Source organism: Bufo bufo, chromosome 4 (genome assembly GCF_905171765.1).
Source record: "Bufo bufo chromosome 4, aBufBuf1.1, whole genome shotgun sequence".
Classification (NCBI taxonomy): domain Eukaryota; kingdom Metazoa; phylum Chordata; class Amphibia; order Anura; family Bufonidae; genus Bufo; species Bufo bufo.
The window spans coordinates 66,391,003-66,415,891 of record NC_053392.1 but is presented as its reverse complement, the minus strand read 5'-3'; the positions used below and the strand labels follow the sequence as shown (position 1 = coordinate 66,415,891).

Here is a 24,889-nt window from a genome sequence, read left to right as displayed (position 1 = left end):
CTTCAGGTTGTAATTGACTGCAAAGGATTTGCAACCAAGTATTAAAAAGTGAAAGTTTGATTTATGATTATTATTCTGTCCCATTACTTTTGGTTCCTTAACAAGTGGGAGGCACATATGCAAACTGTTGTAATTCCTGCACCGTTCACCTGATTTGGATGTAAATACCCTCACATTAAAGCTGACAGTTTGCAGTTAAAGTACATCTTGTTCGTTTCATTTCAAATCCATTGTGGGGGTGTATAGAGCCAAAAATGTTAGAATTGTGTCAATGTCCCAATATTTATGGACCTGTCTGTATGTTCTAATATTTGCATATCTGAGCAATGGGTGTCTCACAGCTAGGATCTCCAGAACCATCTTACCTGTTGGTTTGTACAAAATACTCTGTCTTGTCTTTCCAATCATTGTGGTCTGAGTGGTTGGCCCCCCCACGATCATACGCGCTCACACTCTTTAGTTATTTCGACCGCACACATGCTGCACTGTAGTACTCTGCACCTTCCTGACTTTTACCAGGGATTTATTTTTAGGAGATGATTCCCTGTAGAAGACGCGTCGTATTGACCTAGACGTGCGATGCCTGCTGTGCTGTCGTATCTCATCGCTGCATCAAGCCAGTTCTAGACCTTGATTGATGTATTAAAATGGATAAAGCAATCAAGAGATTGCTAAAAAGTAGGTTGTGTGGTATTCTTCTCCTGTATTATGATGTTTATACATGGCACTATATCTCATCTTGTAGCCCGGCCGTGCTGCATCGTGTGGCTCTAAGGTGAATCCTCGTGTGTGTCTAGTATGTCCGGTCTTATGTAACTAAAACATAGTCATTGTGTTAAGGAAAAGTTTTGGGGTACGTCCACACAGAACTAGGGATGAGCGAACGTGTGTTTTCAAGTTTCGCGTACACGTTCAGGTTATCTAAGAATTCTGTAATGGATTCTGTTACCATGGACCATAACGGAATTCTATGACGGCATGTACCACGGAAGCCTTCGGTGCACCACGGTATTGCATGCCGTCATAATTAGAGATGAGCGAAGTTTAAAGAAGTTCGATTCGGCTGCTTCGCTGAATAATAAAAAAAAAAAAAATAATCCGCTTCATGACGAATTTCTTTGTAATTAGTGGGTGCGATGACAGGGAGCGGCGAATGCACCGCCTCTTGGCATTGTACCTCTCAGATGCCGTGTTCATACATAATCGCGGCATCTGAGTGTAATAATGCAGTGTAAAAAAAATAATATATATATATACTTACCTGATCCATTTGCTGGCGACGGGCTGCTCGTCGCCATCTTGATTGAAGGTCTGGCGCGAAATCTCGCCCGGGCCATGCAGGATTTTGGCTGAGATCTTCAATCAAGATGGCGGTAGGCGTCCCGTCATGAGCAAATGGAACAGGTAAGTATATATTTTTTTGTTTTTAACACTATTTCAGGTTAAAGGGTTTCTGTCACCCCATTAAACCGTTTTTTTTTTTTTCTTTACTAATAATCCCTTTAGTGCGATCTCATGATACATAAGCAAATTAATCATTTTGGTTCAGTAGAATTTGCTAAAAATCGATTTTTAAAATATGCTAATTATTTTGCTACCAGCAAGTAGGGCGGCTACTTGCTGGTAGCAGCCGCATCCTCCGATGGTAATGACACCCCCTCGGCATGCTGATTGACAGGGCCAGGGAAGGGAATCGTTCTCTGCTGGCACTGTTAGAATTTGAAATCTCGCGCCTGCGCCGTACCTGTCTTCAATCGGCGCAGGCGCACTGAGAGGCGGCCGCTCGCTCGACCGCTCCATCCTCAATGCGCCTGCGTCGATGACGTCATCAAGTACACCCGGAAGAGATTTATTATTAATAATCGTTGGTGGTATAGTGTTAATAACTGTCATTTTTATAAAATTATTTATTCCCATTTCGTTGGTGGTTTTTGTGGCAGCATGCTTATTATGTACATACTTACCTGATTCGACCATCCAGCGACGTCATCCAGACTCTCCGCCTCCTTCCAGCGATGCCGGCGTCTTCTCTTCCGGGTGTACTTGATGACGTCATCGACGCAGGCGCATTGAGGATGGAGCGGTCGAGCGAGCGGCCGCCTCTCAGTGCGCCTGCGCCGATTGAAGACAGGTACGGCGCAGGCGCGAGATTTCAAATTCTAACAGCGCCAGCAGAGAACGATTCCCTTCCCTGGCCCTGTCAATCAGCATGCCGAGTGGGCGTCATTACCATCGGAGGATGCGGCTGCTACCAGCAAGTAGCCGCCCTACTTGCTGGTAGCAAGGTAATTAGCATATTTTAAAAATCGATTTTTAGCTAATTCTACTGAACCAAAATGATTAATTTGCTTATGTATCATGAGATCGCACTATAGGGATTATTAGTAAAGAAAAAAAAAAAACGGTTTAATGGGGTGACAGAAACCCTTTAAATTGATTTGCTACTGCGAAGCACGAGGAAATTCGGCTTCACGGCGTATCGAATTTATCCTGAAATTCTGATTTGCTCTTCCCTAGTCATAATAGAGGTCTATGGCCGTCATAGAATTCCGTTAGGGCCTGTGGTAATGGAATCCATTACGGAATTCTTAGATAACCCGAACCTGTATGCCGAACTTAAAACACAAGTTCGCTAATCCCTACACAGAACATAAAATACAGTAAAAGTCAGCAGCAGATATTGCCGCAGATCTGCCCCAAACCAACGCATGAATGACATTGTGTTTATTGCCACAGAAATGGCTGTGGGGTTTCAACCTCTCCATTGCAAAGAGGGTGGAGATCTGCAGACTAAATTTATATGGTTTGCTAATTATTTTTCATAAGTCAGGTTCTTAAAATCTTATCCAATTGCTGCAGGAAAAAAGCATTGAAAGCAAATCTGCGGTGTATCCGCCATGTGTGTACATACCCGAAGGGGGAGTTCACCGGTAGGGGCCGCAATGGCTGACAACTGCACAGAAGTGGTTTTAACAAATCGGCATGGTTTTCAAATTGATTGTTAAAGGGGTTATCCTGTTCTATGTAACTGATAACCGGTCGTCATGATCTGATCGGTGGGGGTCCGACACCCGGGACCCCTGACAATCAGTTGTTTGAGGAGTCCCAGGTGCCACGGTGTCAGACCCCCACTGATCGGATGCTGATAACCTATCCAGAGGCTAGATCATCCGTTACAGAGTCGGATAACCCCTTTAAAAGCCTCCTGCACACATTGCGCAATACGCGTGGCTTTTCCACACCGGATTCCCGTGAGGAAAAACCCGCAGCATAGTACTTTACCAGCCAATTGTATGCCTTTACAAAAATCTCTTGTACACTTTGCGGATCGTTTCCGTGCCAAAATTGACCTGCAGTGCGGATTTCCGAATCCTCAGCATGTCCGTTATATTTGCAGTTTTAGCTGCAGATTTCCACCCTTTCCAATTGGTTTAGATATGGTGCAGAAACGCACATAAGATGTGCACAAATATCCATGCGGATTTATGTGCAGTCACCTGCATCGCGTGCAGGCGGTCTAATGGGTGCATGGTTTGGCAGGTAAACAGCAAAACTTACCTTACCTTCCCGAGCCCCCACTAATCCAGCGCTGCTGCTGTGACATTCTGTATACTGCTGCAGCCAATCACTGGCCTCAACAGTGTACAGTGTGAGTATTCATACTGTATGTAAAAAAATGATTTTTTCCTGGAGTTGCATACTGCAATATCTTAGAGTGCTCCTTTGTAACGGGGAGCTCCTGCTACCACTTTAAGCCTCAGACACATTTGCTTCCTTGTCCTTTTGGTACCATTATTTTTCATGCTGCGCATGCACAGTACGTATTTTATTTTTTAAAATGAGTGCAGTTGTAAGGGTATTGGCAGAAATGCCAGCTTTTCATGTAGGACCTAAAGGGGGGTTGTCTACAGTAAGTATTTAATACTGATGACCTATCTTCAGGTTATATGATCAGTGTGTGATTGTTGGGGGTCTGATGATTGACACCCCTGCAAATCAGCTGTTTGAAGAGGTTGCGGTGCTCTGGTGAGCAGCGCCATCCATTGGATAGTGGCTGTGCTTGGTATTACAGCTCATGCCCAATTCCCTTGAATGAAACTGACTGCGCCTGGGCCATGTGACCCATAACCATGATGGGCCGGGGTTCTCACTGGACCGCCGCAGCCTCTTAAAACAGCTGATCGTTTGTGGTGCCAGGGGTCGCACCCCCACCAAACAGGATGCTGATGACTTATCCTGAGCATAAATCATCAGTGTTAAACACTCGGGCAACCCTTTTAAAGCTGGCCATGCTCAATAGACTAGAGGTCAGCAACCTTCGGCACTCCAGCTATTGTGAAACTACAACTCCCAGCATGCACACTTTCTCAGCTGTTCTCTGAACTCCCATAAAAGTGAATGGAGAATTCTAGGAGTGCTTGAGACCTACACTGGTCTAATCAGCTCCAAACATCGGCCTAAGCTCTTGAATCACAGAAGTGCGCTCTTCATGATTTGTGATACCGTTCAGCAAACCCATAAACTGTGAATAGGACTGTATCCGTACATTGTGCGTGTCATTTTCTGAATGTAAAAAATGATTTATTTCCAGTCACTTCAATCAGAGATCTTGAAATGCATGAGCATTAAAAAAAAGCTACATAGCTTTGAATCATAAGAAAAAAAAATTCATTTACATATTGATCAGCCCTTTTTAAAAAAAAAAAAAAAAAAGTTGAAAGCTGCCATTCCCATTTCTTGCCACATGGTGGCGCAGTGTGTTTACATTGCTGCGGTGCTGCAGCACGGAGAGGCTCTCGCTGATTGATTCCTAGCATGTTTCCAGAGGCTGCAGCTCCTGTGTTGAAAAATGATTACAGCAGCTTCTCGACCTGATCGCCACCTGTGATGATATTCACCTTGAAAGGCCCAGATGACATAAATGGACAAGAAAGCAGAAGTTATTTGTTATGTCATCTCGCCTATAAGAATTATTTTTTTTTTTTTTCCCCTCCTGTGGTTTACAAAAGTCCAGAATTTATTTTATGTGGTTTTAACATAGTAGATTTAACACAAATTCTTCTCTTTACCTTAAAAATAGATTATTGGTAATCGAGGCCTAGCGATCTATAAGAGTGAGGGTAATGGGATTATGCAATCAGCACTGGATTACACGGAGCAGCAAATCACGGGTCTGTGTGACATGTGTGAAGCCAGGGAGGCGTAATATACAGCCAGTAATTATTTCCTCCATTGATCTGATGGGATAGGTTTCCGTCAGATGTGGACTGATTAACCGGAGTCCATTATGGGGCCCTTTAATAGCTCATTGACGTGCAACCATGCACCCTTTCACTGAATAAGTGTATTCTGTATGGAGCATTTCATTATGGGGACAATGCATTATTAAATTCCTGGGAGATGTATAGTCTCGGACGCTCGGTCCCTGGGATTTTATGGCCCTTGGGGTGACGTCCCAGCAGAGACCTGACTCTTTATAGCCATTTATATTGCAGACTGCAAACCGCTTACAGCCTGGAGCCAGGAAAACTGAATCAAGGCAGGAGAGAGCCCAGTAGGGGACTGAGGTGATTGAGGTGTAGCCTGTGCAATGTGACATATTCAGACCAAAAAGAAATATATACACAGTAGGGGTCATTTACAAAGATCACTACGCCAGTTCTTGGCATAAAAAAAAGTTGAAAGACCCCTTTTTACGACTCTGTAATGTAATGTAAATTCAAAAGACTTGAGAACGAATAAGCTTACACAGGCTGAGTGAATAAATATATTTACTAAGTGGGATTAAATGTACGATGACACAAACAAATCACATACTGAATAATAAAAAGTAAATAAACATCACTAGCCTAAATATGGGGTAGGGATCCGGTCGATCATGCTATAACACATGGCTGTCTACCACATGACCGACACCCCGGGTTGTACAAGAGATGGGGCAAATCAATACTAACATTCTACCTAGGATGAAGTTCCTGGTGGAATCCCAATTAATTGTTAGTATAAACCACAGTTATTCCCATCGGCCCCTCCTCCAGTGTGCATCACACATGTCTCTGAGATCACTCAGCAATGTGGTCTTATCAGCACAATGAGGGATGGGTACTACATTACAAAGCACATCATCACACAGAATGGTAATGGGGAAAGGGAACAGAATTAAATGGACAGAACCAATAATACCTTTACAATACAGACTCTTTAAAATAATGTCTCTGGGGTGTTTTTATGCCATCCTCCCCACATAGTAGGGACAAAGGTGTGTTGGGGGCCGGCAAATTTACTAACTTTTATGCCTGGAAGCAGGTGTAACTGGAGTTCACACATTGAGGTTGTGTGCACACAATTACAGGAAAAGTGAAGCTTTTTGTCGCAATATCATTCAAATCACAGAGAAATTTTATGAATTTTCCTTTGAGTATTGCACTTGTGTGATCAACACATGACCAGATTTTTATCCGCTGGAAGTCAACAGTAACACTGGGTTCAGACCTGAGCGTATTTGATATGCGTGTTTAACGCGCTTTTTTGTGCGCGTTTTTGTCCATAGTCAACGCGCGTATTACGCGCATTTGTGTCATTGACAGCAGTGTCCTATGGCCGCAAACGCGCGACAAAACGCCCCAAAGAAGCTCAAGAACTTGTTTATGCGTCGGGCGTTTTTTAAGCGCGTTCGAACGCGCTGTAAAACGCGAAAATGTGAACCAGTCCCATAGGGAAGCATTGGTTTGCATCAGTTATGCGTTTTACAGCGCGTTCGAATGCGCTGTAAAACGCGCAAGTGTGAACTTAGGGTAAAGGTTCACGTTGAATGCAATCAGAGATCTTGAAAACGGCTTTGTATTTGGTAGGAGCCGTTATGGAACGTCACATGTAACTACAAAAACACAGCAAATGCTTCCATTTTGGTGCATTCATTCAATGTTTAATGGCTATATACACCTTTGGGGAAATATTTTTATTATTGCACTGTACTCATTTTGAGCTACCGTAATAATATTTTTATATTTTGGTCTTTATTAAAAATATGGAGCCCCTTTTTTTCTGTACGAAGCTGAGATGCTGTAGTAGCTACCTGTGGATTTTCTGTCATTTGGGGAGCTGACGAACTCCTTATTTTTGCTCTCTGACATTATAAACACTAAGTCAAGGCCTGCTATTGGCTGCTCCCTCCTAAAACCTCCAGTGATGTGGAGATGCAGTGGCAGCCGTGCAGGGATCCGGAGCGATGCGGGTGCCGGGGAGCAGGTAAGTATATTGTATACGAGGTGCACAGGCATTGGGGGGAAGTCTTTATAGGGGTTGGATAACCCCTTTAAATAAATGTTTATGACCTCTTAGTAGTTTAGAGATAAAGTTTATTAGATGAAAGTACCAGTCACACAGCTAGAAAAACAGTTAACCCTTTGTGACAGAATGGCTCAATATTTTAATAAAGGCCAACTGAAAATATGTGTTTTAGCCAGAAATGAGTAAAATGCAATCATAAACAAACATTGCCTCCAAAGGTGTACATAGCCATTAACCACCTCCGGACCGCTGTACGCACAGACGCGTCCTGGAGGTGGTTGATTCATTCCGCCTGGACGCATATACGCGTCCTCTCGCGAGACGCGAGATTTCCTGTGAACGCGCGCACACAGGCGCGCGCGCTCACAGGAACGGAAGGTAAGAGAGTTGATCTCCAGCCTGCCAGCGGCGATCGTTCGCTGGCAGGCTGGAGATGTGTTTTTTTTAACCCCTAACAGGTATATTAGACGCTGTTTTGATAACAGCGTCTAATATACCTGCTACCTGGTCCTCTGGTGGTCCCCTTTGTTTGGATCGACCACCAGAGGACACAGGTAGCTCAGTAAAGTAGCACCAAACACCACTACACTACACTACACCCCCCCCCCCGTCACTTATTAACCCCTTATTAGCCCCTGATCACCCCTGATCACCCCATATAGACTCCCTGATCACCCCCCTGTCATTGATTTCCCCCCTGTCATTGATTTCCCCCCTGTCATTGATCACCCCCCTGTCATTGATCACCCCCCTGTAAAGCTCCATTCAGACGTCCGCATGATTTTTACGGATCCACTGATAGATGGATCGGATCCGCAAAACGCATCCGGACGTCTGAATGAAGCCTTACAGGGGCGTGATCAATGACTGTGGTGATCACCCCATATAGACTCCCTGATCACCCCCCTGTCATTGATTACCCCCCTGTCATTGATCAACCCCCTGTAAAGCTCCATTCAGACGTCCGCATGATTTTTACGGATCCACTGATAGATGGATCGGATCCGCAAAACGCATCCGGACGTCTGAATGAAGCCTTACAGGGGCGTGATCAATGACTGTGGTGATCACCCCATATAGACTCCCTGATCACCCCCCTGTAAAGCTCCATTCAGATGTCCGCATGATTTTTACGGATGCACTGATAGATGGATCGGATCCGCAAAACGCATCCGGACGTCTGAATGAAGCCTTACAGGGGCATGATCAATGACTGTGGTGATCACCCCATATAGACTCCCTGATCACCCCCCTGTCATTGATTACCCCCCTGTCATTGATTACCCCCCTGTAAAGCTCCATTCAGATGTCTGCATGATTTTTACGGATGCACTGATAGATGGATCGGATCCGCAAAACGCATCCGGACGTCTGAATGAAGCATTACAGAGGCGTGATCAATGACTGTGGTGATCACCCCATATAGACTGCCTGATCACCCCCCTGTCATTGATTACCCCCCCCTGTCATTGATTACCCCCCTGTAAAGCTCCATTCAGACGTCCGCATGATTTTTACGGATCCACTGATAGATGGATCGGATCCGCAAACTGCATCCGGACGTCTGAATGAAGCCTTACAGGGGCATGATCAATGACTGTGGTGATCACCCCATATATACTCCCTGATCACCCCCCTGTCATTGATTACCCCCCTGTAAAGCTCCATTCAGACGTCCGCATGATTTTTACGGATGCACTGATAGATGGATCGGATCCGCAAAACGCATCCGGACGTCTGAATGAAGCCTTACACGGGCGTGATCAATGACTGTGGTGATCACCCCATATAGACTCTCTGATCACCCCCCTGTCATTGATCACCCCCCCTGTCATTGATCACCCCCCCTGTCATTGATCACCCCCCCTGTCATTGATCACCCCTCTGTAAGGCTCCAGACATTTTTTTGGCCCAAGTTAGCGGAATTATTATTATTTTTTTCTTACAAAGTCTCATATTCCACTAACTTGTGTCAAAAAATAAAATCTCACATGAACTCACCATACCCCTCACGGAATCCAAATGCGTAAAATTTTTTAGACATTTATATTCCAGACGACTTCTCACGCTTTAGGGCCCCTAGAATGCCAGGGCAGTATAAATACCCCACATGTAACCCCATTTCGGAAAGAAGACACCCCCAGGTATTCCGTGAGGGGCATATTGAGTCCATGAAAGATTGAAATTTTTGTCCCAAGTTAGCGGAACGGGAGACTTTGTGAGAAAAAAATTAAAAATATCAATTTCCGCTAACTTGTGCCCAAAAATTTTTTTTTCGATGAACTCGCCATGCCCCTCATTGAATACCTTGGGGTGTCTTCTTTCCAAAATGGGGTCACATGTGGGGTATTTATACTGCCCTGGCATTCTAGGGGCCCCAAAGCGTGAGAAGAAGTCTAGTATCCAAATGTCTAAAAATGCCCTCCTAAAAGGAATTTGGGCACCTTTGCGCATCTAGGCTGCAAAAAAGTGTCACACATCTGGTATCGCCGTACTCAGGAGAAGTTGGGGAATGTGTTTTGGGGTGTCATTTTACATATACCCATGCTGGGTGAGAGAAATATCTTGGTCAAATGCCAACTTTGTATAAAAAAATGGGAAAAGTTGTCTTTTGTCAAGATATTTCTCTCACCCAGCAAGGGTATATGTAAAATGACACCCCAAAACACATTCCCCAACTTCTCCTGAATACGGCGATACCACATGTGTGACACTTTTTTGCAGCCTAGGTGGGCAAAGGGGCCCATATTCCAAAGAGCACCTTTAGGATTTCACAGGTCATTTTTTACAGAATTTGATTACCTTAGGGTGTGTACTTTCCGAAATGGGGTCATTTGTGGGGTGTTTGTACTTTCTGGGCATTGTAGAACCTCAGGAAACATGACAGGTGCTCAGAAAGTCAGAGCTGCTTCAAAAAGCGGAAATTCACATTTTTGTACCATAGTTTGTAAACGCTATAACTTTTACCCAAACCATTTTTTTTTTACCCAAACATTTTTTTTTTATCAAATACATGTAGAACAATAAATTTAGAGCAAAATTTATATATGGATGTCGTTTTTTTTGCAAAATTTTACAACTGAAAGTGAAAAATGTCATTTTTTTGCAAAAAAATCGTTACATTTCGATTAATAACAAAAAAAGTAAAAATGTCAGCAGCAATGAAATACCACCAAATGAAAGCTCTATTAGTGAGAAGAAAAGGAGGTAAAATTCATTTGGGTGGTAAGTTGCATGACCGAGCAATAAATGGTGAAAGTAGTGTAGGTCAGAAGTGTAAAAAGTGGCCTGGTCTTTCAGGGTGTTTAAGCACTGGGGGCTGAGGTGGTTAAATACTGAAAATTAAGGAAATATGACTAAGAATATACAGTTCCATTATCCATGCTCCAAGAAGCTCTTAGATTGGTTGTAAGCCATCATGGTAGCACCAATTGTTGTTGCCACCGACTCATTTCTGTGTCATTGCCTAAACGTGGTTAGGCAACCCTCAAAGTGATATTTTCTGCACTGAAGTTGCCCCTTGTAATAGTACAAATGAATTGTCTTCTCCACAACAGGAACTTAAACGTACACTACCATTAAAATAGTTTTATATTATCACATATTAACCACCCATGTGGATATAATGCTTTTTTTAAAATATAAAAACGCATGGCTGGTTTTCAGGCTATAATTTTTGAACTCGCTCCAGGTATTTTACTTCCTATTCTGGCTCTTTACTTTCCTCTTTTGTTTAAACTTTTATCACGACAAACAGCCTCACTTGACTTTCTCAGTCAGACCATTAATTCACTCTGACCAGAGAGGGAAGGGGAACAGTGACTCAATTAAAGCATCACACATTACACTGAGTGCAATTCCCTTCTGTGGCCATTTTTATCTAGGATTATCAGGAAAACAATAGAGCTGTCATAATGTTATCTCAATACTATATCTACTATTATACTAACAGATAACATCTTCCCCTTACAGCAGCAGTAAACTGACAATAGATTACCTATCCATATAGGAGTTTTCGCTCTCTCTGACTGCTACAGAAGGACAGCATTTTGTATGTTATTTTCAATGTTATAGTACTGCCGAAATTAAAACAAAAATGGCCAAAAATTCAATGAATATTGAGTCTAAAAAAGACCCCTCTCTGGTAAATGTGTCCCTTTAAATTGTGTTTCTAATCGGATGTTATAGTCTGAACACATAAAAAGAGGTTTACTAGGAATTGATTACTTATCCTCAGAATATGTCATCAATATCCGATCCGCGGAGGTTTCACTTCCAGTACCCCCACTAGCTGCGGTGCCGGAACTAGACATCTATATACACTGTGTGGTGGCCGTGACTGGTTACAGCAGAATTTAAGTGAATGGAGCAGCGCTATGTAGTTTCAGCACTGTAGCTCCTGAAAACAGCTGATCGGGTGGGATGCTGGGAGTTAAACCCCCACCGATCTGATATTGATGACCTTTCCTTAGGAAAGGTGATCAATAAGTAAGTCCTAAAAAGCTGTCCATACATTAGGGATTTCAGGCAGTCTTTTTTGGAATGACTTGTCTTCCACGACTGCTCTGTGACTATAGTCTTGGGCGACGTTGAAATAAGTAAAAACATCACATCGCCGATCGTTCTCTTCCACCATCTGTGACCTGGTCTGGGCAGCCATTGAGGGATGCAGATCTGTCGTTTGGCACGAACGACTTTTTAACTACAGCTCCAGACAACAACAGCGAAAAAAAAAAAAGTGCTTTTTCATCGGTCGGCACCTGGTACTGTGGTACATGTCGCAATGGTTGGCAAAAAATGGTTTTGGCTGTCCAGAATCCGGAGTGTGTGGCCAGCTTTTGGAGGAGGGATCTGGAGTGCATCGACCAGAATACCGGCGACAGACGTGCCTTTGGCGGTAACTTCGACGGCCGCATGCCCATCAGATAGACAGTCGTCTCTAGAGTTGCCGGTAGCGTAGCTGTGATGTGTCTCTGGGATGAGAGCAGATGTTGCTTTTAGTGGCAGCAAGGCATGTTATTAGGAGGAACAGCAGCTGGCACTGCGGCACGAACATCAGCCTAATACTTGCCTTTGTTTCTGTGTTCAATTATGGATGCTGTTCGGGAATTAAAGAAAGTAGCTGGAGAAGTCTTTACAGACGCCATAATCCGATGTAAATGTCTTTACAAGGAGGGCACTGGGGGGCACTAAAGGATGCCGTCTATGCAGAGAGACTTGTCGACTTGGTATGGCTTTGAAGTAAACACAGTCTTTTTTCACACTTCCAAGTAGCCTGCGCAAGCGTCACCCTCCCTTCCCTTACATGGAGGAGAGGCTGATGTTCCTGTCATAACCAAGGGAAAAGCCGTTTGATTGCAAGGAATAAGATGTTTGTTTGCCTCGGATTGCCGCGCGTCAACAGATCCACAGCTCACTGGCGGCTGAAGAAGTGTCTGTGAAGATGGTATCAGACCGGCAGCTTATTAGATATGTGCAGCCGTGTAAACTTCTCTTTGTATGCAGGACGCCCGTCACACACGATCAAAGCGATCCTGGTCATTACGGACCATTGAAGTCCCGTAGTGCAGTGACCTCACTGACACTGGGAGCTGGCCATGTATGATATGCTGTTTTAGGTTGTATACGGAGAGCGCTGGAGTGTTTAACAGCCCGGCTCGCTCCAGGTTACGCTTTCAGACTTCCCAAAACGCTGCAATAACTTATTTGTGGTGAAACAATCCGTCTTCCAAAAGGGCCAGTGGCGGAGGTTTCCTTTAAAGGGGTTTTCCGAGAGTCGAGTATTGATGGCCTATCTTTAGGGTAGGTCATCAAAATCTCATCTGTCAGGGTCTGACTCCTGGAAACAGCCAACGATCAGCTGTTTGAAGAGGCCGCAGCGTTTCGCTGAGTGCTGCGGGGAGGAATTTTAAGTATAGAAGAATATGAATTTTTGTAAAACAAACATCCCAGAATCCCTGTTATCTGTTTTCTACCTAAAGTCCATAAGAATGTAACTGATTCCCGTCCCCCATATCCATTGTTTCAGAAATAGGATCGCTTACCGCCAACCTTTTTTACAAAAATATGTGAAAACCATGGCTTCCTGTATAAGAGACTCCACAGAGGTCGTTAAAGGGATTATCCAGGTAAAGATAATGATAGGATAGATCATCATTATCACAATGGCGAGGTTACGAGTCCCGGCACCTGCACCGATCAGATGTTTAATAGAGCTGCTGCACTCATCGGAGCTCTGGTGAGCACTGTGGACTCCCAGCATCTCACCAAGCACAGCACCGTATATATAGCCGTATAGTGGCAGTACTTGGTATTGCTCACCCCCTTTGACTTGAATGGAGCTGAGATGCATCTAGGTCGTGTGACCGATGTACGCTGACAAAACATGTCCTAGGAAGAGACCCTGGCGCCCAGGGAACGCCCGGCCTCTTCTAAAAGCTGATCGTCGGGGTTCCCGGGAGTCGGCCCCCTGCCAATCTAATATTGATGACCTATCCAGAGCATAGGTCTTCAGTAGTAATTCCCGGCTAACCCCTTTAAGAAGAGTTTTAAGGCTGGGGCATCTATTGTATTATGTACTGCCGACATCTCCCCTCTCTACACGAACGTTGAGCGGAGGCGGGGAAGGCAAGCTGTACAGACCTTTTTGGAAAGATATGAGGAGTTAGCAGCCCCATGGAAAGAGTCCCTTCTGGGGTGTCTGAGCTGCTCCCTAACCCACAATTACTTTTGGTGAGAGGGTGGCTACTATCCACACACAGTGGGTATGGCTATGCGGACAAAGTTCGTCCCCACTTACACCAACTTGTTTATGGCCGCTTTGGAGGAGGAGCGAGTCTATTTCAATAGGCATCCGCAGTTGGTCTATTGGGGGCGTTATATATCTATTATATGTGAAAGAAGTCTGGACCCTGGACACATTCATGGAAGGCCTGAATAAGAATGACTGGAACATTCACTTAAACTGGGAAAGAAGTATTTATCAGATTACTTTTTTGGATTTGATAGTCTTTCAAGAGTGTCAGCGTTTTAACACCAAGACCTTCATTTAAAAAAAGCTGATAGAAATAGTTAAATTCACTACAGAAGATGTCCTTTTCATCCATGGACTGTGATTATTCTGTAGAAGATGACTGGACATGGTGACCACCCTCCTTTAGCGTCACCCGCGATGCTAGGGAGGCTGTTCACTGTCGTGGCCTGCTATTGGCTGCTCCCCCTGTCCCCGGATATTTTGATCCACACGATGGGGTGATGCAGTGGCGGCCTTGCAGGGATTCGGAGGGACACGGGGGCTGGGGAGCAGGTAAGCATGCTGGCTTGGGCTTTCTAGGTGTCATTATAGGGATCGGATAAACCCTTCAATTTAGGATAAGCCATCAATATCACATTGGCACGAGTCCAACTCCAGACACCACTGCTGATCAGCTCTTGAACCAGGCAACTGAACTACAGAGATCCATCCGATACCTGGTTTGGGTGCCTCTGCTCCTGGATAGGTCACTACTAAGGCTATGTACACCTTTTGAAAGCTTTTTTTATGATTGGGCTAAAATTCTTTTTTTCTATTGGTCTTTATTAAAAATATTGAGCTGTTCTGTCACAAAGAGTTAACTGTTTGTCTAGCTGTGGGTATAGAATTTTTTTTACTTTCACTTTGTGCCAGTAAAGTCATCTGTGCCAGTCATCTAATAACCTTTACCTCTAATTTACTAAGAGGTCATAAACACTTATTTAAGACACATTCTTATCAGAGATAAGGAGCCTGTCAGATCAGCTGGCTGAGGGAGCAGAGAGAAAATTCAGATTCCTCTATTGGAGAATCTCAGTTCTGTACAGAGAAAATGGTTCCATATTTTTAATAAAGACCAATAAAAACAATATATTTTTAGCTCAAAATGAGTACAATGCAATAATAAAAAAAATTGCCTCCAAAGGTGTACATGGCCTTTAAGTCATGGAGGACCCCTTTGAATCTTCACAAGTTACTATAAAAAAATAAAAAATAAATAATAAACTTAAAATAAATGTCATTTGTTTTTTCAGCATAGGATACATTGTCCACCAGATAGCTTTTGTCTCATGCAGCGTCCTTCTTCATGCCCAGACAGATTACTTCCATGACCTGCTCCTTTGAGCAGCACAGTCTAAGACCTCATGCACAACGTGTATCGGCTGGGCCTGTGCTGCGGACAGCAAATTGCATGCAATGCACGGGCACCGACCGTTGGGCCGCCGCATGCAAATTGCGGACCCATTCACTTGAATGGGGTCCGTGATCCGCATGTGCTTCCGTGGGCTTCCGATCTCTGCCTCTGTTCCGCGGCGCACAGCACCACATCTACCGGATTGCGGACCCATTCAAGTGAATGGGTCCGCATCCGTGATGCGGAGTGCACACAGGCGGTGCCCGTGTATTTTGGACCCGGGCCGCAGCACAGGCCCAGCCGGCGCGCGTTCGTGTGCATGAAGCCTAATGCAGGATTCATGGTAAATCAGACTGTAGAGCAGAGGGTCCTTTCAGAGCTCGTATACGGCAGATGTGTCCTCCACAGTAGATCGTTGCATCCCTTTTATTGGCTTGTGGTTTGCTTTTTAACGGCCAAGGGTGAATGATTTGCCATGTAACAAATTAGAACTGAACCGTGGTTTAGATCTGTTGGATGGAGATAACGGCAGTGGTCAGCCAGCGCGACCTCAGCTTAACAAAGGAATTTGTTACTGCTACTTCGAGATAACTGCTCGTCCTGACACCTCCTTGGAAAAAAGCACATTGTGCATCCCAACTTCTGGCAAGAGTCTGAATAGGACAAATGGTCGTGAGCAGGTAAAAACAAATGTTACATGAGGAAAAGAGTGGAAGGGGCAGTCTGGCTGAATAACATTTGTTTCTAAGGACTCATGCACACAACCATGTTTTCAGACCATGCCTGATTCTCATTTTTTGCTGTCCCATTCATTTCTATGGGGCCACAAAAAATGCAGACAGCACATGGATCTCATCGGTATGTTTCCGCATCCATGCAGCCGTATGTCAATCCCAAAAAAAATACAACATGGCCTCCTTTTGTCTGGACGAAAATAGGCATTTCTACAATAGGGTGTCCGGGCCCCTCACACACAATGTACTTACCTCGTTCCCCGGCACCCACAAGGCCACCGCTGCATCTCTCCTTCGTGAGGATGAAAACAGCCGGCTCCTTGGGCAACCAATAGCAGGCAGTGACGAGCCTCCCTAGCATCGTGGGTAACACTAGGAAGGCTTGTCACAGCCCGCTATTGGCTGCAACCCCCGCTATTGGCTGCACCCCCCGACCCCCAATATTTCCATCCGCGCGACAGGGAGATGCGGCGGTCGTACGGGCTTCAGAAGCGACGCGGGTGCTGGGGAGCGAGTCAAGTACATTGTGTGTAAGTGACCCGGGCATATGGGGGGGCTTTGTGGTCCATGCCTCCGCACCGCAAAAGATAGCATGTCCTATCTTTTGCTGTATATTGCAGAGCGCAAACCCATTCAAGTCAAAGGGTATGCGCCGCAATAAGGGATTCACATGGCTGGTGCCCGTGCGCAGCACAAACGGCTTACGTCTGTGTGAATGAGGCCGAAATGTGACTGCTCAGCCATTCTCTGACCTCGGAGTGGAAGCAGCAGAGGATCAGCATGACCGTGTATAATTTGTATAAATCATTGTATAATGTTTACACCATTTTTAACCTTATTTTTACAAAGAAAATTGTGTCATTGACTGGACAACCCATTTAACCCCTTGGTGACATCTTCCTTACGTGTACTGTGGATGTCTGGGCTTTAAACATGGTGAGCAGGTGCCATAGCCGACGAGCACATGCTATTTTACAAAGCAGTCATCTGTCAGCAGTGTCTGTGATTGGAGACAGCTCTGATCAGGGATTGTTAACCCCTTAAATGCCTTGGCCTATTGCAACGACAGAATCTGGATTGTGGAGGGAGGGGCCTCCTGTAACTGAAAGTGTATGCATATTTTTTCATTGCCAGTCCATTTAATAAAATATATATATTTTTTTACAGCTTCTTAATTTATTGTATGGAATATTAAACAGTACAACGTGTCGTAAAAAAAAGCATTTTGTCAGCGAAAATCTTTAAAAATTATGGCTCGTGGAAGGTAGGGAGTGAAAAATTAAAATTCTTTCCGAACCAAGGGGGGAGGACCTTTCAGCTTTCCTGAGATCAAGACAAATCAGGAAAAGCTTGAAAGGGATTATCCTATGATTAATGTAAAAAATGAAAATCAGACATCATACAGTCTATGACGACCTATTTCTAACAAAGCTAGAACCAGCCCTGTACCTCACATGGATCCAGAGATCTCCACATTCATTGTTCTGCTAGATTTATATCAAGCTGACAGCTCAAGGGGAGGGTCTATTCTGCTGCAGCTCAGGGGGCGTGTCCATGCTCTCCCTATCATAGCTCAGGGGGCGTGTCCATGCTCTCCCTATCACAGCTCAGGAGGCAGTTGAAGGATGAAACTGAGCATTTTAGTGAGCCGGACGAAGAAATAAGAAAAAAAACTAACAGCAGGTGTCGCTATACCGATAGATGTTACTGAATAACTTAGTACCTTTGCAAAATTTTTAATAACATGCAATTACAAAATTATTCAGATCCAGGTGCTGGTTTTGAAAACTGTAGAATATATATATATATATATATTTTTTTTGTGTAGGACAACCCCCTTAAAATTTTGACAAGTATCTCTCTTATCATTACTCGATCAGGTCCCCCATCCATCGCTTTAGGAAATAGAAAAGTTTTAAGAACTCCTTTTGTACAAGCTGCCATTTTTTTTTTTTTTTTAACCTTTTTCTGTCTAATTCACCTGCTGGGAGAAAGCAAAGTGACATCATAAGTGGAGGGTTAGCACTGAGTAATAATGTCTGTCTTTTAAAACAAAGGCATGGACAATTAGGCGCAATCTTTACCTGCTGATTTGTCACACGGGGTACTGCGTGGGTACACTGCTCTGTAAACAGTTGCCTGAATGGAATTTTCCTGCAAGCTATTTATCACATTTTTTTTTTCTTTTTAACACCATCTGAATAATATCAGCTTCGGGCAGATGTATTTTATTTGTGTTTTTATTTTTCTAATTTTATTCCTCCCTGAGAAGATTTAATACCGTGTTGTGTTGATTCCAACTGGCAGAAGCCTCGCCTGGTAACAAACGAGAAAGCAATTACTATGATTTGGAGTAATTACTTTTTTATACAATTGGCACATCTTCTATTTGTCTGATACAGTGCGCATTAGGAAGGTTGCAGTTTGTATCTCAGATTATGTATTAGCTTTCTGTGAAGTGCTTGATTAAAGATATAACTAATTGGTGTAATTGCAGAGAACAGCAACTGCCGGTATTTCGATTATATACATGGATTGTATCGAGCAGATACCAAATGTAAATATCCATTAGGCCTCATGCACACGACCGTTTTTTTTTGCGGTCCGCAAAAACGGGGTCCTTAGGTCCGTGATCCGTGGCCGTTTTTTCTTCCGTGGGTCTTCCTTGATTTTTGGAGGATCCACAGACATGAAAGAAAAAGTCGTTTTGACTTTCAATGTAAAGTCAGGAGTCCCTATTATACCATCGGATCGGAGTTTTCTCCAATCCGATGGTATATTTTAACTTGAAGCGTCCCCATCACCATGGGAACGCCTCTATGTTAAAATCTACCATCGGATTTGAGTTATATCGTGAAAACTCATATCCGACAGTATATTCTAACACAGAGGCGTTCCCATAGTGATGGGGACGCTTCAAGTTAGAATATACTAAGAACTTTGTACATGACTGCCCCCTGCTGCCTGGCAGCACCCGATCTCTTACAGGGGGCTGTGATTCGCACAATTAACCCCTCTAACATGAGCAAAAGCTGTTCCCTTAGACAAAATACAGTCAAAAACAAATATTGACTCAACATCATATCTTCTTAAATATCTCCGTGTCTCACTATCTACACACCGCGCATGTCTGACCTGGACATTTAAAATCTTCACTAAAAAAAATATGTATATTTTACCTGTTTATAAGCTTATGCTGTTGCTATTTCTCATTGTATATGTACATATATCTCAGCAAGCATGCGCTGACTTCTGTATGGCCTTTAAGTCTGGGCCGGCACCAGGTGTAGATGCCCATCATTGGTGGCAGCGGAGAGTTCAGATCGGAGTCCCAGTTTAATCGCTGGGACTCCGATCGGTAACCATGGCAACTAGGACGCTACTGCAGTCCTGGCTGCCATGGTTGCTTAGCCATTTTAGAAGCATTATACTTACCTGCGCTGTCTGTGGCCGTCCGGGCGCTCCTCCTACTGGTAAGTGAAAGGTCTGTGCGGCGCATTGCTTATGGTGGTTAATTGTGCGGATCTCAGCCCCCTGTAAGAGATCGGGTGCTGCCGGGCAGCAGGGGGCAGTCATGTACACAGTTCGTAGTATATTCTAACTTGAAGCGTCCCCATCACTATGGGAACGCCTCTGTGTTAGAATATACTGTCGGATCTGAGTTTTCACGAAGTGAAAACTCAGCTCTGAAAAAGCTTTTATGCAGATGGATCTGCGGATCCGTCTGTGTGAAAGTAGCCTACAGCCACGGACGCGGATGTCAATCTTGAGTGCATCCGTGTTTTTTCACGGACCCATTGACTTGAATGGGTCCGTGAACCGTTGTCCGTCAAAAAAATAGGACAGGTCATATTTTTTGGACGGACAGGAAACACGGATCATGGCCGCGGATGAACAACGGTGCATATTCAGAGTTTTTAACGGACCCATTGAAAGTCAATGGGTCCGCAGAAAATCACGGAAATCGGAACAACAGACACGGATGCACACAACTGTCGTGTGCATAAGGCCTTAATAAGTCGATGTTTGTTGCTTTTTTTTGCTTATTCTGAGGGCATTTACATGGGTGTTCAGGTGTTCGTGGTTTAACGCTAATTGGCCAGATGCAGTGGACTTTCAAACTTAAAGAATGGTAAGTCTAGATGCATCCGCCAGTTATCAGTAAATCCTGATTGCTACCAGCTAAAGCGCACATGAAATAGTACCTTAAAGTGTACCTAGGTTTTCAAAAACAGTATGCATAATGGCTGTGCTTCTTTGTAAAATCATAACTGTGAAGGAAGAGGTCTTGTCTAGGCTTCCCAAATTTTTTTTTCCAGTCTAATTGCTTCTTTTTTTTTTCAGCTGCACAGATAGATGCATTTCTCTCATAAGCAGGGGCTTCTTCCTTCTGTGGGTTTTATTACTTCACAACATGTTTGTTTTATGCTCTGGAGCTCACAGAACAGATAAGAAGGGGGAAATTCCACTTACAGAAAAGCAGAACTATCTTGTGAATTCAGAAGCAGTGTATAAGCAGTTCTTGTATCAGGCTCAGGATATCGGCTACCTCTGACACGCCCCCATTTCTTGTGAGCCGTCTTCTGAGTCTATGTTACTAGGAACGGATCTTGCCTGATAACAGACAGTAGACTACAAATTAGGTGGAAGTGAGCCCCCTAGTGGCCATGACTACAGCTTTTTTTCCAGGGGGTTGCGGGCAGATTTATTTCATATAAAATGATTTAGAAATGTTCTAGTTAACCCATTCTCTATTAAATGAAGTTGTCTGAAAGTACAGTGATCCTTCTTCATGCAAACCACCATTAACATCAATCATGGATTAGCCCTATTGAATGGGGCTAAGGCTCCATTCACACGTCCGCAAAATGGGTCAGCATCCTTTCCGCAATTTTGCGGAATGGGTGCGGACCCATTCATTCTCTATGGGGACGGAATGGATGCGGACAGCACACAGTGTGCTGTCTGCAGCCGCAATTGCGGAGCGCGCCCCCGATTTTGGGTCCGCAGCTCCGCAAAAAGATAGAGCATGTCCTATTCTTGTCCGCAGCTTGCGGACAAGAATAGGCATTTCTATAGGGGTGCCGGGCTGGTGTGTTGCGGACCCGCAATTTGTGGGTCCGCAACACACCACGGACGTGTGAATGAAGCCTAAATCTGCGGGCAAAGACTCAACAGTCTGCTTTGATTTCTGCCATGGTTCTGCGGTAATTTTTTGTTGGGTGGAAAAATCCTGTGTTTTTATTGAAATGGGTTTGGAACTGTATTATACTTTTTGTGTTTTTCTTTTAATTCTATATAATTCTGCCACTAGAAACACCACTCTTCATCTTACCTTAAAGGGGTTTTCTGGTTACTTTGTTATCCCTTATCCACAGAATAGGGGACAAACTATTAGATCGGTGTACAGCGCTCGGTTATCTCCGGAATTCCTATAGAAATGAAAGGAGCGGCCGCACGCATGCCCGATCGGCCACTCCCTTCATTTCAGAGGGTATGGATCCCCCGGTCTTGTGATTGTTTGGAGTCCCTGTGATAGGACCCCCACTGATTTGTTATCCCTATCCGGGTGATAACTGAACCGAAATACCCCTTTAACCACCCACTCTCAACCTAACGACTCTTAACTTCTTTTATATTTAAATGTTCATGAAATAAATATGGAATTTACAGCACATTTTGGGGTGGAACAGTGTGGAGATTTTGGATACTGTTATTTACTCTAAAGGGGGTGAATTATTGACAAAGGGGTTCCAGAAATCCACTGCCACCACACTATCATAGTTCTTTCCCATCTAGTCAATTCCTCAGGTTACAGCGCAATAATAGTGAATACGATACATTCCTAGAGCAGGCACTGGATCTTTCTGGTCTTCTTCGTGGATCTATCATATAAGCGATACAAAAATTTAAGAGACCAACTAGTGAGGGGTAGATTTATGCAAAATAAACAAAAAAAAAATGGTTACAAGGGTTAATTGCAATGGGCAATTTTCGTTCCAGGAATTGTGCTCTTTGAGCTCAGATAAAGCAGGGTAAAGTGTTGCAAATAGGCACCTGTTCACACTCAGTGCGGCAGTTTATATGGCAGGACCTCTTGGTTTAAATGACCAAAAATAAATGACTGTACCTTTCGCCTTATAAGGCTACTTTCACACCTGCGTTTAGGTCGGATCCGTCTGGTATGTGCCCAGACGGATCCGCACCTATAATGCAAACGCTTAGATCCGTTCAGAATGGATCCGTTTGCATTACCATGAACAAAAAAATTATTATTTTTTTTTTTTTTTGTTCATGATAATGCAAACGGATCCGTTTTGACTTTACATTGAAAGTCAATGGGAGACGGATCCGTTTGAAAATTGAGCCATACTGTGTCAACTTCAAACGGATCCGTCCCCATTGACTTACATTGTAAGTCTGGACGGATCCGTTTGCCTCCGCACGGCCAGGCGGACACCTGAACGCTGCAAGCTGCGTTCAGGTGTCCGCCTGCTGAGCGGAGCGGAGGACAAACGGAGCCAGACTGATGCATTCTGAGCGGATCCGCATCCATTCAGAATGCATTAGGGCTGGACGGATCCGTTCGGGGCCGCTTGTGAGAGCCTTCAAACGGAACTCGCAAGCGGAGCCCCGAACGCTAGTGTGAAAGTAGCCTAAGACGTACCTAGGTTTTAGAGGAGGACAGTAAGAAAAAAATATTTTTCATTAGACCTCAGATCAGACCTTAGCTAACAACCCCAATCAGACCCCCAATGTTAATAAGACCCCAACAAGATCAAGACCCCTCAGATCAGACCCACAATCAGACCTCAGCTCAGACCCCAATGTGAATGACCCCCAATCAGACCTCAGACCCCAATCAGACCTCATATCAGCCCCCACTGCCTCTCATATTAGCCCCCAGCAGCCTTCTTTGCCTCAGATCAGCTCTCAGTAGCCTCCATTGCCTCTCATATTGGCCCCCGGCACCCCCCATTGTCTTATATTAGCCCCCTGTAGCTCCCATTGCCTCTCATTTTGGCCCCCATTGCCTTATATCAGCCCTCTGTAACCCCCATTGCCTCTCATTTTGGCCCCCATTGCCTTATATCAGCCCTCTGTAACCCCCATTGCCTCTCATTTCGGCCCCTAGCAGCCCCCATTGCGTTTTAGCAGCCCTCTGTAGCCCCCATTTCCAACTCATTTTGGCCCCCAGCAGTCATGTTAGCCCCCATTGTCTCAGATCAGCCTCATGTTTAATAAAATGAAACAAACACTTACCTCTCCTGCTCCTGGACGCCGCTGTTCCTCACCCTCCTGCTGTCGGCTGTGCTGTGAACGGAGCACCCTCACGCTGTGCGCAGCCACTGCACAGCCGACAGCCGAGGACCAGGAAGCGGTGAGTACAGAGCCTTCACCGCTTCCTGGTCTTCCGGTACTTTTGGGGGGGGGGGGGGGGGGGATGCGTCTTATGGGACGAAGAATACGGTATCTTCTTTGTGTACATTTGAATCTCTATTAGGCTACATGCACACGACCGTATGTATTTTGTGATCCGCAGAAAATACAGATAATGTCCGTGTGACATTTTTTGCGGGGCTACGGAGCGGACAGCACGCGGTGGGCTGTCTTCCTTTCCGCAAAAAAACAACAAAAAAACCAAAAAAAATGGAATGGACAGGGAAACAAAATACGTTTGTGTGCATGAGGCCCTAGTATATATTGTTACTTGTATGTGATGAGCTGATAAAAGGAAGCGCACAGGCGCTCCCTTAGTCCGTGACGTGAAGCGGCCATAAGCCAACTGCTCTCCTGCATCACCTTCCCGTCCTTGCTTTATGTGCACGCTGGATTAAATAAAGGAATATTTTTATGGTGAGTGCTTTGGGATCTCTCTTGTTCTGGACTCATAACAGTTAGTAAGTTTGGTTTGTGCCATGTATAGCGCTTTTTTGGTGCAGTTTGTGCTAAAATCCCTACTCGTTCTGCTTAGTAAGTCTCTACCTATGTATAGAGCCAGGGATTCTCTGTTGCTTCATTGAAAATTTAAAGGGCATTTACTAATGTGTAAGGGCCTGTTCACTCGTCTCAGCGGCAGAGAGTAATTACAAGTGCTCGTTTCATTCACTTGAATGGGGTAAGCACTTGGAGTTACACTGCTCCACCGCTACAAGCGAGATAAGGTGCAGTGCAATCTTCATGAGGAAGCAGCGCTTGCATGATCGGTGGGAGTCTCGGAAGTCTTGGTTATGCGATGTAATTTTAAGTGCTTGTTCCAGTCGCTTGAATGGGACGAGCTCTTTTAATTACACTGCACCGAGGCTGCAAGTGAGACGACACGCAGTGTAATCTTGAAGAGGAAGTGCTGCCTCCTCAGCCGATCGGTGGGGTGCTGGGAGTTGGACCCCCGCCAATTAGATATTGATGACCTACCCTGAGGACAGGTCATCAATATGTACTGGCTGCAAAACCCCTCTAAGAGTGGATGAGATGGAGTACTGCTCATCTTATCTTAGCAGCTGTTAACACTATTGAGATATGCTTTACAGCAGCCAAATGGACCATAGGAACCCGTATATTGAAGGCGACCCATTGGCTTCTATGGGAGAGTGTTGTGGGCATGCTCTGTGAATTGTGTAGGGAGAGGGCGGAGGGGATCTGACACAATAAGCTATTGTTAATGGTGGATCCTGTGTTATATATACAGATGTTTTTTCATTCTAATCCTGCCTGTGA

General features: G+C 44.5%; 1 protein-coding gene across 1 annotated transcript in view; it reads left to right on the top strand.

Moving 5' to 3' along the window:
• Window positions 1-24,889, top strand: part of NBAS (NBAS subunit of NRZ tethering complex) — a 708,772-nt gene that overhangs the window by 54,729 nt on the left and 629,154 nt on the right. The gene's annotated exons all lie outside the window — the stretch shown is intronic.